At 51.2% G+C, this 12,500-nt stretch overlaps 1 protein-coding gene across 2 annotated transcripts in view; it reads left to right on the forward strand.

The window, feature by feature from the left end:
* bcas3 (BCAS3 microtubule associated cell migration factor) overlaps nucleotides 1-12,500 on the forward strand; it is a 247,424-nt gene that overhangs the window by 229,768 nt on the left and 5,156 nt on the right. The gene's annotated exons all lie outside the window — the stretch shown is intronic.

A 12,500-nucleotide genomic window follows, 5' to 3' on the forward strand; every position in this document is an offset into this window, starting at 1 on the left:
TCATAACGCATTTGATACGTCTTTGAAGTGTTAGTTACAGTCTGCCAGTAATGATTGACCGTACAGTGCAGACATCCGCTTAAACTGAGTATGCAACAGCAACCGTCCCTCCTAACAGACTTCTCCCAGCATGTGCTTTCATTCACATAAAAAGCACAACTTAGAACAGCATGCGTATCCGACTGTACATAGAGTAACTGATCTCAGTGCAGCCTTACATGTTGGCCTAAAACATGGATCAGAACCGTCGTGCTTGGGCGTCCCGTCCCAATACAAACACACCGTCTGTCTGTCTGCCTGCCTCAACCCCAGCTATACTATCATTGCTCTCATCAATGAGAAATCAAATATGCCAAAAGGGCTGCAATGCGAGCCGAACTGCATAAACATTCAGCATTGAAACCTTTCATCAGTCCAGAACTGGCTTGAACAACATGAAATGAGATGGAACATGAAATATGGTGTCCATCGACAGAGCCTACATTAGGAGTTAATCAACAAGCATGAACACAATAACACAGTGCGGTATTAATACCTTTGGTGAGGAGATCACTGGTCTGGCTCTTCTCACACTTAACTCATTTGCCTCCTGTTTGAATTGGATGGAGTCTGTGCACCACATTAGCGGAGGGCTATAGTCTGAGTTAGCGCTGCGTGCCTTAAAGGGAAACTTCGGGATTTTTCAACCTGGGCCCTATTTTTAGATTTGTCTGGGTCCAAACCTTTCCTATGGACAATTAATGATAAGAAAAGGTCCAGTATTGAGTGAGGACGCTATAACTGGCAATCTCAAAACGGCTATACAATGTATCGGCTGCCATTAGCGCTCAGATATCCGTCTCTGAAGCTGTCGCACACTGCTGAGAGAGTAGCAGCCTAGCGGACAGTCACGCTTGGACTTCCCACCTCTCACTTATCCATCCGCCATCCCCGCATTTCATCACAGAGGCGACAGAGTATGCATACAGTCCTCCATAACCACCCCCTCACGTCCTCTGCTGATCCACACAGTGTTCGCTCTTGCAGAGCAGGGCTGATGGGACACGTTTGGCTTCCAGGGGAGCGCCGGCGCAGAGGTGTCACATCCCCTCGAGCGAGTGCTCAGCTGGGCTTCAGAGTGTCCCGGTGCAGAGCCAGCTCATTGGCTCAAAGCTTCACACTTTTACACCCACATGCACAATGTTTGCGTGTACGCCAATGCACTCAATTTTTTTGTCTCCCCCCCCCTTTCCCAGTCTTCTTTAGCTCACTCTCAATGTTAAACGCCTGCGTGAGTCCTCTCTGGGATCCAGACACCTAGCATGATGGGGGGAGAAGGGACTGTGAAATGGGGTAAAAAAGCGACACATGGAGCAGGGGAGGGACAGATATGGAGGAGAGAGAGAAAGAGAGAGAGAGAGAGAGAGAGCCTGAAGGTGGAGTGGCCTGTTACGCTTGAGTCTGCCCCTCGTTGTTGGATGACCTCTGTGGTACCAGATGAGAGCACAGAGCCGACAGCCTCCTAGCCCCGAGAGCTTCTGTTGCGCTCTGACCCCTCAGACCATCAGCACCACACACTCACACACCCACCCACACACACACACATACACACACACTCACACACTCTCACCAGGACTCTCGCTGGGCTACAGTAGCAGCCCTGCGCTGCTGGAACTTCACATCTCCGAGTGTCATTTCACGGCCCTCAAAGACACCGTTGTGCTGGGTTTGACGGCAGCATGCTGCGAGCCTGGAAAAGTGAGTCTGCGTTAGCCATTAGCATTTTAACAGAGACACAGAGTTTGGCAACGTTGCTGTGACAGCGGTTTAAGCTCCAAAACAACACACTTGTGTGGGGCCAGGCTTGACAGCACTTGGAAAAGGGAACAGCTAGCGGCTATCCAGGCTCCCCCCCCCCTCACAAACACAGGACACCGCGGCGCTGACTATGACAGCCACACGGACTGGAGCGTCAAACGCTAATAGCACCGTGAGAGGGACTTGGCGAAGGACGGCCGTGGTGGTTTTGGGGCTTGGACCACACCAGTGACAGCGGGATGGCCAGGCGTCGTGCTGCGGCGGCGGCGGTGCTGCGTCTGGGGCCCGTGGCCGGGTTAAGTAGGGGACGTCGGCAAGCAATGCTCTGAGCGCGGCCTTCGCCGCCACAGGCGGCATTCGGACACTTAACTGGGGTGTGTTAGTTGATCAGTTTGTCACATGCCCCTGGGGAACCTTGTTATATCCCCCCCATCCTTCTCTCTCTCTCTCTCTCTCTCTCTCTCTCTCTCTCTCTCTTTGCTTTGCTTCACCCTTTATCTCTCTCTTTTGCTTTAAAAAAATAAGGCCACTCAATTACTGGAAGACACTCTGCAAGGAGTTGCTAAAAAGGGGACAAGAGAAAGGGGCGAAGTGACATTAGTGGGGCCTGAAAAGTATGGTGCCAAATAGAGAGGGAAGGGAAGAGGAGAGTGACGCGAGTGTAAAAGCGGCCTACAATCATTATTTCTTCCCCTTCAGCACTCACCCATTCATTCCGGGGTCGCTCTCCTCAGCAAGCCAAGAGCTTGAGAGTAATGCGCGGCGACAGTGTGAGACGATGAAGAATAATTCCTGCTTTCAGAGACGCCCCCCCCATCCCCCTCTCCTCTCTTCTTCACTTCTCTTCTCTTCTCTTGGTTCCTCCTCTCTCCACTGCTGACACATTGGGCCTGGGTGTCCTTGTGCCATTTTCCCAACTTTATCTATGTCGCTCGGACACTGTGTTATAGTCATGGCTACACACATGTCCCTGTGGGTGTGTGTGTGTGTGCGTGTGCGTGTGCCTGTGTGCATGTGGGTGTGTGAGTTTGTGTGTGTGGGTGCGGGTGAGAGTTTGTGTGTGTGAGTTTGTGTTTGTGAGTGTGGGAGGGGACGGAAAGGCTCCAACCTGCTGCAGCAAATGGGCTTTTTTTGGAGACTTGCACTTAACAGCTTGCTCAAGGGAAAGCCCAACAGACTGATAGAGAAAGCGCGAGAGAGAGGGAGGAGAAGGAGGAGGAGAAGGGTGGGGGGTTGGGATATGGGGGGAGGAAGCCCTTTTAAAAGATGCACATGGATGTTTTCAGGCTCCATTGTAGATTGTCTAGACAAGGCAGTGAAGAAGGAACACTTTGAAAGCAGAGAGGCGTTTGAGAGCTCTGAAAATGGAGTGATGGTGGCGAGGTGTCTCTGAGCCTCTGACGTGTTTTATGACTTTCTCCCATCCTGGTAGCCCCCGGCAACCCTGCTTAAAGCCGCGACGCGTAAATTGATTCGGTGAAGAGCGGCTACGACATTTAGTCTATTTGTGTGCGGATGGAGATGAGTAATGGATAAATAATAAAGACGGGTGTCTGACCCTGCTCTGCAAGCGTGTTCCTTGCCACCTATTCTCACGCACCCTCACACAGACACACACACACACACACAGAGACACACACACACACACACACACACACACACACACACACTCCCTTTCTCCCATACTCACACACACACACACACACACACACCTAAACACACTCTCTTTCTCTGTCTCACTATCTTTATCTCTCACACACACGTACACACACTTAGTTTTTCTCACACACACACTCTTGCATGAATACATACACAGACATACATACAGTAACTACAAACACACACACACACACACACACACACACACACACACACACACACACACACACACTCTCACACCCATATACTCTCACGCTCGTACACTCTTAGCGCTAGCCTCCCAGTCTTTCACATGTGTATATGTGTATGAGTATGTGTATCAATAAAAGATGGCCGAGCGGATGAATAAAAGATGGGGAACATAATGGAGAGGTTGCAGGCTGCTGCGGCTAAAAGGGTGCTAACGCCTAGCGCTCTAACAGCTGGGCCAGGCTGGGCCGCGCCACTGGCAAGGAAATGAGATCTGTGCCCCGGCTACAGCTCTTTCCAGGAAGATGCAAGAGGAGAGGAGAGAGGAGAGTGCAGCCTCTTTCTCTCTCTCTCTCTCTCACTCACACACACACACACACACACACACACACACACATCACCGTGAGAGCTCTAATGGCCTCGCACTCTACTGGCTGGCACTGTGAGAGGATGGCACCTTTCTTTCTCTCCTCTCTCCCCCCACTCCTTCTCCTTCTCCCTCCCTTTCATTGCTCATTTCTTCCCATCTCCCTCTTCTTCTCACATACACCATGGCCCAGAATAGGCTGTGTGCGAACGACCACAGCAGCCGCGGTGAAGATGGCCACTCCACGATGGTGCCACACACACACTCACACACACACACACACACACACACAGCACTCTGACTCCTTAATGAATGATTAACCACACCTCTAATACTAATCCCAATCATTATCAGAGCTGTTGTTAAATGAACAGCCATCTGGTTAGTGTGTGAGTGGCTGTTAGTCAGGCTTGGCTGCATGTGGAAGGGATGCAGGAGGAGACACACACACACACACACACACCAAATACATACATACATACACACACACACACACACACACACACACACACACACACACACACACACACACCAGTCTTGGCAGAGGATGGGAGGGAAAGCACCTCAGGGTGTGCAGTGCCCTGCTATAATAAGACCTCGGACGCGGCTGTGTTTGTGAGAGATGCTGTCACGTGACGGCTTTATATTTCAATGGTGATGTAGCAGTGGTGGTGCAGTGTATATGTGAGTGTGCACGCATGTGTTTTTGTCATATATGTATGCGTTTTTTTATTCTGTTTGTACATGTTCCTCTTTGTGTGAACGCATCTGTACTCATATATTTGTGTGTGCGTGTGTGTGTGTGTGTCAACATGTGTGTTGTCCTGCTGTAAAATCATCATTTGCGGGAAATCCACACGCTTTCTCGTTGAGGTTGTCAGTCTGCCTGCCCCCATCATTCAAAGCCCTATGGTGTGGCAGCCACGGCAGTGGAACGGCCTAATTGAATCCCACCACAAATGACAGACACCCAGCTAAACGGGGCTGTAATTAGAAATGGCACCAGCCCTCGCGCCTCCTCCCCGGCCCTCCATCGGAGAACCGCACCCCTCAAGCAACTAATTTATCCAATTAGACCAGAAGCGCGCCTTGTCTTCATTCATGGTTCTGCACTCTCTGCTCCTCTGCTCTACCCCCTGATCTCTCGCTCTTTATTTCTCTCTCCCCCCTTCTCTATCTCTCTCTTTGTCTCATTCTCTCTCTCTCTCTCTCTCTCTCTCTCTATTTGTTTTAATTGTGAAAAAGAGGCATAGCAGTGGAGGGGCTCTGACATGTTATGGAGAGAATAGATACGGAGGAGGAGGAGGAGGAGAAGGGAGGAGAGCAAAGGAGGAGAGGAGAGCGGGCTTGGTCAGGAGCCAATCCTGTTAGCGGGTGGCCGGTCACGGTGGGCCCTCTGGCTTCACCAGGCTTCCACAGCAAGCCAGAGAGAGAGAGAGAGTGCTGGGACCTGGGTCTTCTATTCTCTCAGCAGCCATCCCCTGCCGTGTGGGAGTGAATTAAGATGTTTGTGTTGGGGGGTCGAGCAGCAGTGCTGCATTCTGAGTGTGCCCATTCTGAGTGTGCCCGTGGGTTAGTGGCAAGGCTGCATTCTGAGTGTGCCCGTGGGTTAGTGGCAAAGGCTGCTCAGCACCAACACAGCAGATAGTTCGCCTCGCTTTGGGTTGTCTAGTTTATGACCCGTTAAAAAGTGAAGAGACTTAGCCTAATGCATTGGATTACAAATGAGGTTCATTCGTCTGTTATATAACAAGCAGGTGTATGATCATTTCTCCTGACTGGAAATGCTCCCCTTATGGAATACAAGTGTAGTTTATTAATCATGTAATTGAATAAAAACACAATAATGTCCCATGTTGAGCTCCGTGGCCCCTGATCGCAGGGGGCTCAGAGAGGGTCCAGCCAGCAGGCAGCCCCTGGGGGGGCCCTCAGGGACGTCACTCTGCACACACGTACCAGGCCTAATGGACCGCAGGACGCCCCACGTCTCCTCACACACTACATGCTGAACATGCATTTGCTTTCATTTCAGCCGTGAGTGTGGCTGTGTGTGTGTGTGTGGATGGGTGTGTGTGTGTGTGTGTGTGTGTGTGTGTGTGTGCAGGTTTGCATACATGCTTGCTGAACAGAGGCAGTGACATGATGTGTCCTTGGTAGACAGGGTAGACGGAGCATTGTCCCTTTGCAGCTGTTTGAGCTGGAAAACACACACAGACACACACACACACACACACTCACACACACACACACAGGGAAAGAACACTGACCGCCTGCCTGGTCCCTTACTGTGGGTACAGGAGGCAGCGAGGGACCCACACTAATGTACCCAGCTTGCGTTTGGACGTGTGTACATGCATCATAAGTGCTGTCTTCTGCCCTAGCCAGCACTCCCCTCTGTCTGTGTGGATGACAGTCATCATCATGACTATGCGATGGTCACACTGTAGTGTACACACTGTGCTCCCTGACGTTCCTCTTCCATGTCTAAGCTTTCAGAAGTGAGCGCAGGGGTGTGTGTGTCTGCCGAAGGTGGGCAGTGTGAGGGGCTGGGGCCGGTGGAGGCAGGAGAGGTCAGGAGGGTCCATGTGATGGAAGGTCACTCAGCTGAAGCCTCTCCTTAGGACCCAGTGGAAACCCTCTAGCACCGCCTCAAACCGCTCTAATGAGGAGGTGACATGGAGCCATTCTACTAATGTGAAACACTCAGACACACACACACACACTCAGACACACACTCAGACACACACTCATAGTACAAGGCGTGTGTGTGTGGGGATTGGGTTGGAAGCACATCGGTTGCATGTGGCTTTCGGTACTGAGTGACACTGTGGTGTGCGTACGTGCGTGTCAGTGTGTACGATTTAGATTTATTTCTTTATCAGAGCCTGAGGGGATTAACTTATGGGAACATGTCTCTGTGAGTGAGTGTGTGTATGTGTGAGTGTGTGTGTGTGTGTGTGTGTCTTTATGTTTGTGTCTGTGTGTGTGTGTGTGTGTGTGTGTGTCTGTGTGTGTGTGTGTGTGTGTGTGTCTGTCTGTCTGTCTGTCTGTCTCTGTGTGTCTGTCTGTGTACATGTATGTGTGTGTCAGTCTGTGTGTGTGCGTGTGTGTGTCTGTGTGTGTGTGTGTGTGTGTGTGTGTGTGTGTGTGTGTGTGTGTGTGCGTGTGCGTGTGTGGTTATGTGTCCGTGTCCTCTTGATAAAGTCGTGTCTGCTTGGCACAGCCTGTAGCCAGGAGTCCAGACACCTCGTTTCATTCCAGGCGGCATAGGGGGACGCTCACACTCTCGCTAAAAATAGCTCCAGCACAGGGGAAGAACTGGACACAGGGTTCTCCCAGAGTCATCATGGGTCATCCCCTCCACCTCTCGCTCTCTCTCTCTCTCTTTCTCTCTCTCTCTCTCTCTCTCTCCTGTTCTGAGTGTCTCCATCTGTTCTCACTTTCACCCTTTCACTGCCTTTATATATGGCTCTCTATGTTTCTCCCCCCCCACCCCCAACTCACTCATTCACTTCACTCTCATAGTGTTGTTCGCTGTTTCTCTCTCTCTCCCCCTCTCTCTCTCTCTCTCTATCGCTCTCTCTCTCTCCTTCTCTCCCTGTCTCTCACTCTTCCTCTCCTTCTCTCTCTTTCTCTATTCATTCTCTCTCTTTCTCTCTCCCTCTCTCTCTCTCAGGTCTGATGACCACCCACACTGTGTAATACCTAACACCACCAGGGTGTTGCTAATGCCCACCTTTTAAGGAGGATGAGGCCTCTAATTCCAGCTTTTCATTTGTGGGATTATCTGCAGTTGTTATGTGAAAGCTCCATTAGCGGCGTGTCGCTCAGGAAGATTAGCAGCCCCCGTGATGGGACTTAGACGAGAGCGATATCATGAGCGTGAATCGAATGAATTTCATATTGCACTCTCATGACTCCGCTGGCCTCTCCTCTGCTCTCCTGCCAGTCTGTTTGGGAAGTCTCACTGAGTTCAGATGTGGCCCTCAGAGCTGAGAGACCCCTAAATGGTGTGGCCCTCAGAGCTGAGAGACCCCTGAATGGTGTGGCCCTCAGAGCTGAGAGACCCCTGAATGGTGTGGCCCTCAGAGCTGAGAGACCCCTGAATGGTGTGGCCCTCAGAGCTGAGAGACCCCTGAATGGTGTGGCCCTCAGAGCTGAGAGACCCCTGAATGGTGTGGCCCTCAGAGCTGGGAGACCCCTGAATGGTGTGGCCCTCAGAGCTGGGAGACCCCTGAAGTCTCACTGAGTTCAGATGTGGCCCTGAGAGCTGGGAGACCCCTGAATGGCATTCGTGTGAAGGAGGCACAAGACTTTTCTTCTTTTCCTTTCTGCCCCTTGATCTTAGGTTTTGTCCTCTAAAAAGTTTAATATTTGACAGCTGCTGTGTTTCAGGAGTAATACATAAAAACCTGAAAGGGCTCTGTAGTCAACTGGCCCATATTTGGGAAAGACCCCCCCCACCCCCACACACACACACACAACACAACTCACCTTTGAATCACTTGGTCATTCTATTAGCGTCCTACTGCTGGACATCACCCATGGAGCCCAGTCTCTGTGCCCTGATTAAGAGCTGCATCTCCAGGCCCAGCGCTAGCTCACAGTTAGCGGCTAAAGGTGCTGACACCTCCTCATGGAGGGCGCACGGCTGTAATTGTGCGAGGTCAGATAGCACAGCTGCCGGGGATGGATCGCACTGCACCATCTTGGCTTGCGTGTGTTTCTGTCACTATGAGTGCGTGTGTGTGAGAGAAACAGTGTGTGTGTGTGTGTGTGTGTGTGTGTGTGTGTGTATGTATGTGTGTGGGTATTTGTGTGTGTGGGTTGCTGTATGTTGCTGTGTGTTTGTGGAGTGGCGTTGTAATGAAGGCTGATTGGAGATGAAGCGCTGTGCCGTTTATCTTGTGGTGCTGCGGCAGCAGTGGGCCAGAGGGTCCTGACACAGGAGCACTAACCAGAGCCAGCTGGGGCCGCGCCGAGACTCACCACGCTCACAGCCCCAGACACAATCAGCACCACGCCACCTACAGCACCGATGTCTCCATCTCCATCGCCTGCTGCCATTACAGAACAACACTCTCTCCAATTCTGTTTCTTTCTCTGTCTCTTTCCCTTTCTCAATCTCTCTCTCTCTCTCCTTCTTTTTCTCTCTCTCTCTCTCTCTCTCTCTCTCTTTCTCTCTCTCTGTCTGACCTGTGCTGGTTTCTTTCTCTCCCTCTCTCTCTGCTCTGGCACACAGTGCGGCTGATTAAGGCTGCTTTGCTCCCTTTGATCCCTCGTTGGGTTTCTTCCCCACACTGAGTTCCATATATCTCTGCCACCACAGGCCTTGTAGCCTCGCTGCCCGCCAATGTGTTCTGAATCAGGCATCAGAGCAAGGGGGATGTGGAGAAGGCCAACACACACAAAAGCACACACACACACAGACACTGACTGACTGTGATTCTGTAGTGGAAAGGTTTTTGGGGTGTGTGTGTGTTTTGTTGCTTGATAGATTGACTTTCATAACGGGCTGTGGCTGTTTTACGTGTTTAGTTGATTGATTGATTGATTAATTCATTCATTTTCTGTCTTGATTGGGGTGTGTGTGTGTGTGTGTATGTGTGTGTGTGTGTGTGTGTGTGTGTGTGTGTGTGTGTGTGTGTGTGTGTGTGTGTGTGTGTGAGCGTGAGAGGACCGCACTCCTCCCTGAGCTGAGGTCGGCTGAGATGAGATGAGTGCATCAGGACTATGTAGGGATGTTACTGAGGTCCTCCCCCTCCCTCCTCTTAGCTGTCTGACACGCTTACAGCGCTTTCTTCTTCGGAGCCATGACACGTCTCCTACTGCTCTCTGTATCGCTCTGCCTCTCTCAGCCTCTATCCAGCTTTGTCCCTCTCATTCTCTCTACCGCTCTCCCTCCATCCCTTTCTTTCTTTCTCTCTCCCTCTCTCCCTCTCTCTCCTGTCCAGCAGAGGCTTTTCCAGTCTGTGGGCCTGGCAGGCTATGGCAGCAGACATGTTCTGTCAGCAGCAGGGTCCGCCCAGGCCCACCACGCTAACCCAAATCACCATCCAACCTCCTAACGCACACACACACACACACATAAATACAAAAAACCGCCCCACACACACACACACACACACATATACACACATTTTGTGTTTGCACACATAGACACACACACTCACAACACAACACATTTTACAAGCATACACAAGCTTGCTGTCGCACACATTTGCTATCCATAGACACTCACGCACTAAAACACACACACACAGACACACTTTTAATAGCGGCAGGTTTCCGCGAACAATCGGGAGGTCAGGGGCCAGGCGTGGCTGTGAATGTCTCCTGATGGGGCCCCTGGTGGAGGATTAGGGCCCTTGAAGGGTTGGGGCAGGCAGGGCTCACTGGTGCTCAGCAGCTTAGAGGGGCCGAGTGGGCTTCAGACAGGCGTGAGGTGGAGGCAGGAGTCACCCGGAGCTCAGCCCCACTGCCGCCAGCACCTCCTCCTCCTCTGTAGGCCCGCGGAGCCAGCGCCACCATGAAAGTGATATCATTACAGATTAAAGCCTATAAACCTGTGTGTGTGTGTGTGTGTGTGTGTGTGTGTGTGTGTTTGTGAGACAGAGGAACATGTGAAAGAGGTAATATATGTGTTTGAAGTGTACAATAGAGGAGATGGAGTTAGGCAGACTGAATGAAACTATAACTTTTTAGGTCTTCAAATTACGGTGTTCAACCATACTGTGTGTGTGTGTGTGTGTGTGTGTGTGTGTGTGTGTGTGTGTGTGTGTGTGTGTGTGTGTGTGTGTGTGAGACAGAGGAACGTGTGAAAGAGGTAATATATGTGTTTGAAGTGTACAATAGAGGAGATGGAGTTAGGCAGACTGAATGAAACTATAACTTTCTAGGTCTTCAAATTACGGTGTTCAACCATACTGTGTGTGTGTGTGTGTGTGTGTGTGTGTGTGTGTGTGTGTGTGTGTGTGTGTGTGTGTGTGTGTGTGTGTGTGTGTGTTGTGTTATGCAGTGTTGAAGTCAAATATGTGGACTGAGGATGACATTAAGAGTGTAAGTCTGCAGTGTTTGACACAGATGCTTAACCCACCTCCATCTTGTTATTGTGTGTGTGTGTGTGTGTATGTGAGTGTGTGTGTGTGTGTGCTTGTGCGTGAGACCGAGTAAAAGAATGTGTGAGTGTGTGTTAAAGTATTGCGTGTAAAACGTATCAGCACCGCCCCTGTCTCTCGGCCTCTCTCTTCCTCCATCCAGCACCCCCAGCCCAGCCTCTCCTCTCCTCTCCTCTCCTCTCCAGCCGCCTGCACCCGTCTGTGGGCCTCAATGTCTCCCAGGTGTGGACCCTGACCCACGCCGACCCCGTGTCTGATTGCGCTCTGGCCGCCGCCACTGCCGGCCCCTTTCCTGCTCCTGCTGTTGATTTTTGCATAAAGCCCCCCCGCCCCCATGTTTGTGGGTCTGGCTCTGCAGTAAAGGCTACACAGCACTGAGACTGGCCGCTATCTGCACTGAGGAAAAGCAGACCTACATACACGCACACGCACACGCACACCTACTCTCTCTCTGTCTCTCTCTCTCTCTCTCTCATACATACGCACACACACACACACACACATACTCTCTCTCTGTCTCTTTTTCACACACACTTACACATACACACACCTTCTCTCTCTGTTTCTCTCACACATACACACACACACACACACACACACACACACACAACAGTATGGTCCTCTCTGGCACACTCTCTTCACTTCATGCCCTACTGTACAATTTATGAGCACCTGTCACAGGGGTATGTGGGCAGCGCGCTCGCACCAAAGCAAACAAACACCCTCCTCACGCGCAAATCATCACAGGGAATGTGCCCCCCCGCACCCCCCCTCCAACCCCCACAGGCTCATGACACGGCTTTGATTTCAGGTCACTGGTCGTGGTCAGACCTGCCCATTCCCCCTGTTTGAGCCAGGCTGGAAAACACCCTCCTTCTGTCGGTGTGTGTCGGAGAGAGAATGTGTGTGTGTGTGGGGGGGGGGGGGGGGGTGACAAGAGAGAGATAGAAGACAGAGAGAGAGAGAAACAGATTGTGTGTGTGTGTATGAGTGTGTGGGGGGGTGACTAGAGAGAAAGAGAGAGAAACGGATTGTGTGTGTACGTGTGTGTGTGTGTGTGTACGTGTGTGTGTACGTGTGTATGAGTGTATGAATAAGGTTCTATAAAAGACAGAGGCCACGAGCCAAGGATGTGGGGAATGTCAGAGTGTGAGTGTTTCTGTGTGTTTGTGTATTTAGTATTAAAAGTCCTTGCCCACCTTTCCAAGTCCTCCAAGCCTCCATTAGCCACAAGTAATAACTAGTGAAATACGACGTTGAGGATATGGGCCCCGTGCATCTGATATATGTCAACATACACCACGTATATTAGCAACCGCATGTATGCCTTACCCTACCTGGCGTGCCGTGCAAAGACTGAGCGCCGTGTT

Source organism: Sprattus sprattus, assembly GCF_963457725.1.
Source record: "Sprattus sprattus genome assembly, chromosome: 9".
NCBI classification, from domain to species: Eukaryota; Metazoa; Chordata; class Actinopteri; order Clupeiformes; family Clupeidae; genus Sprattus; species Sprattus sprattus.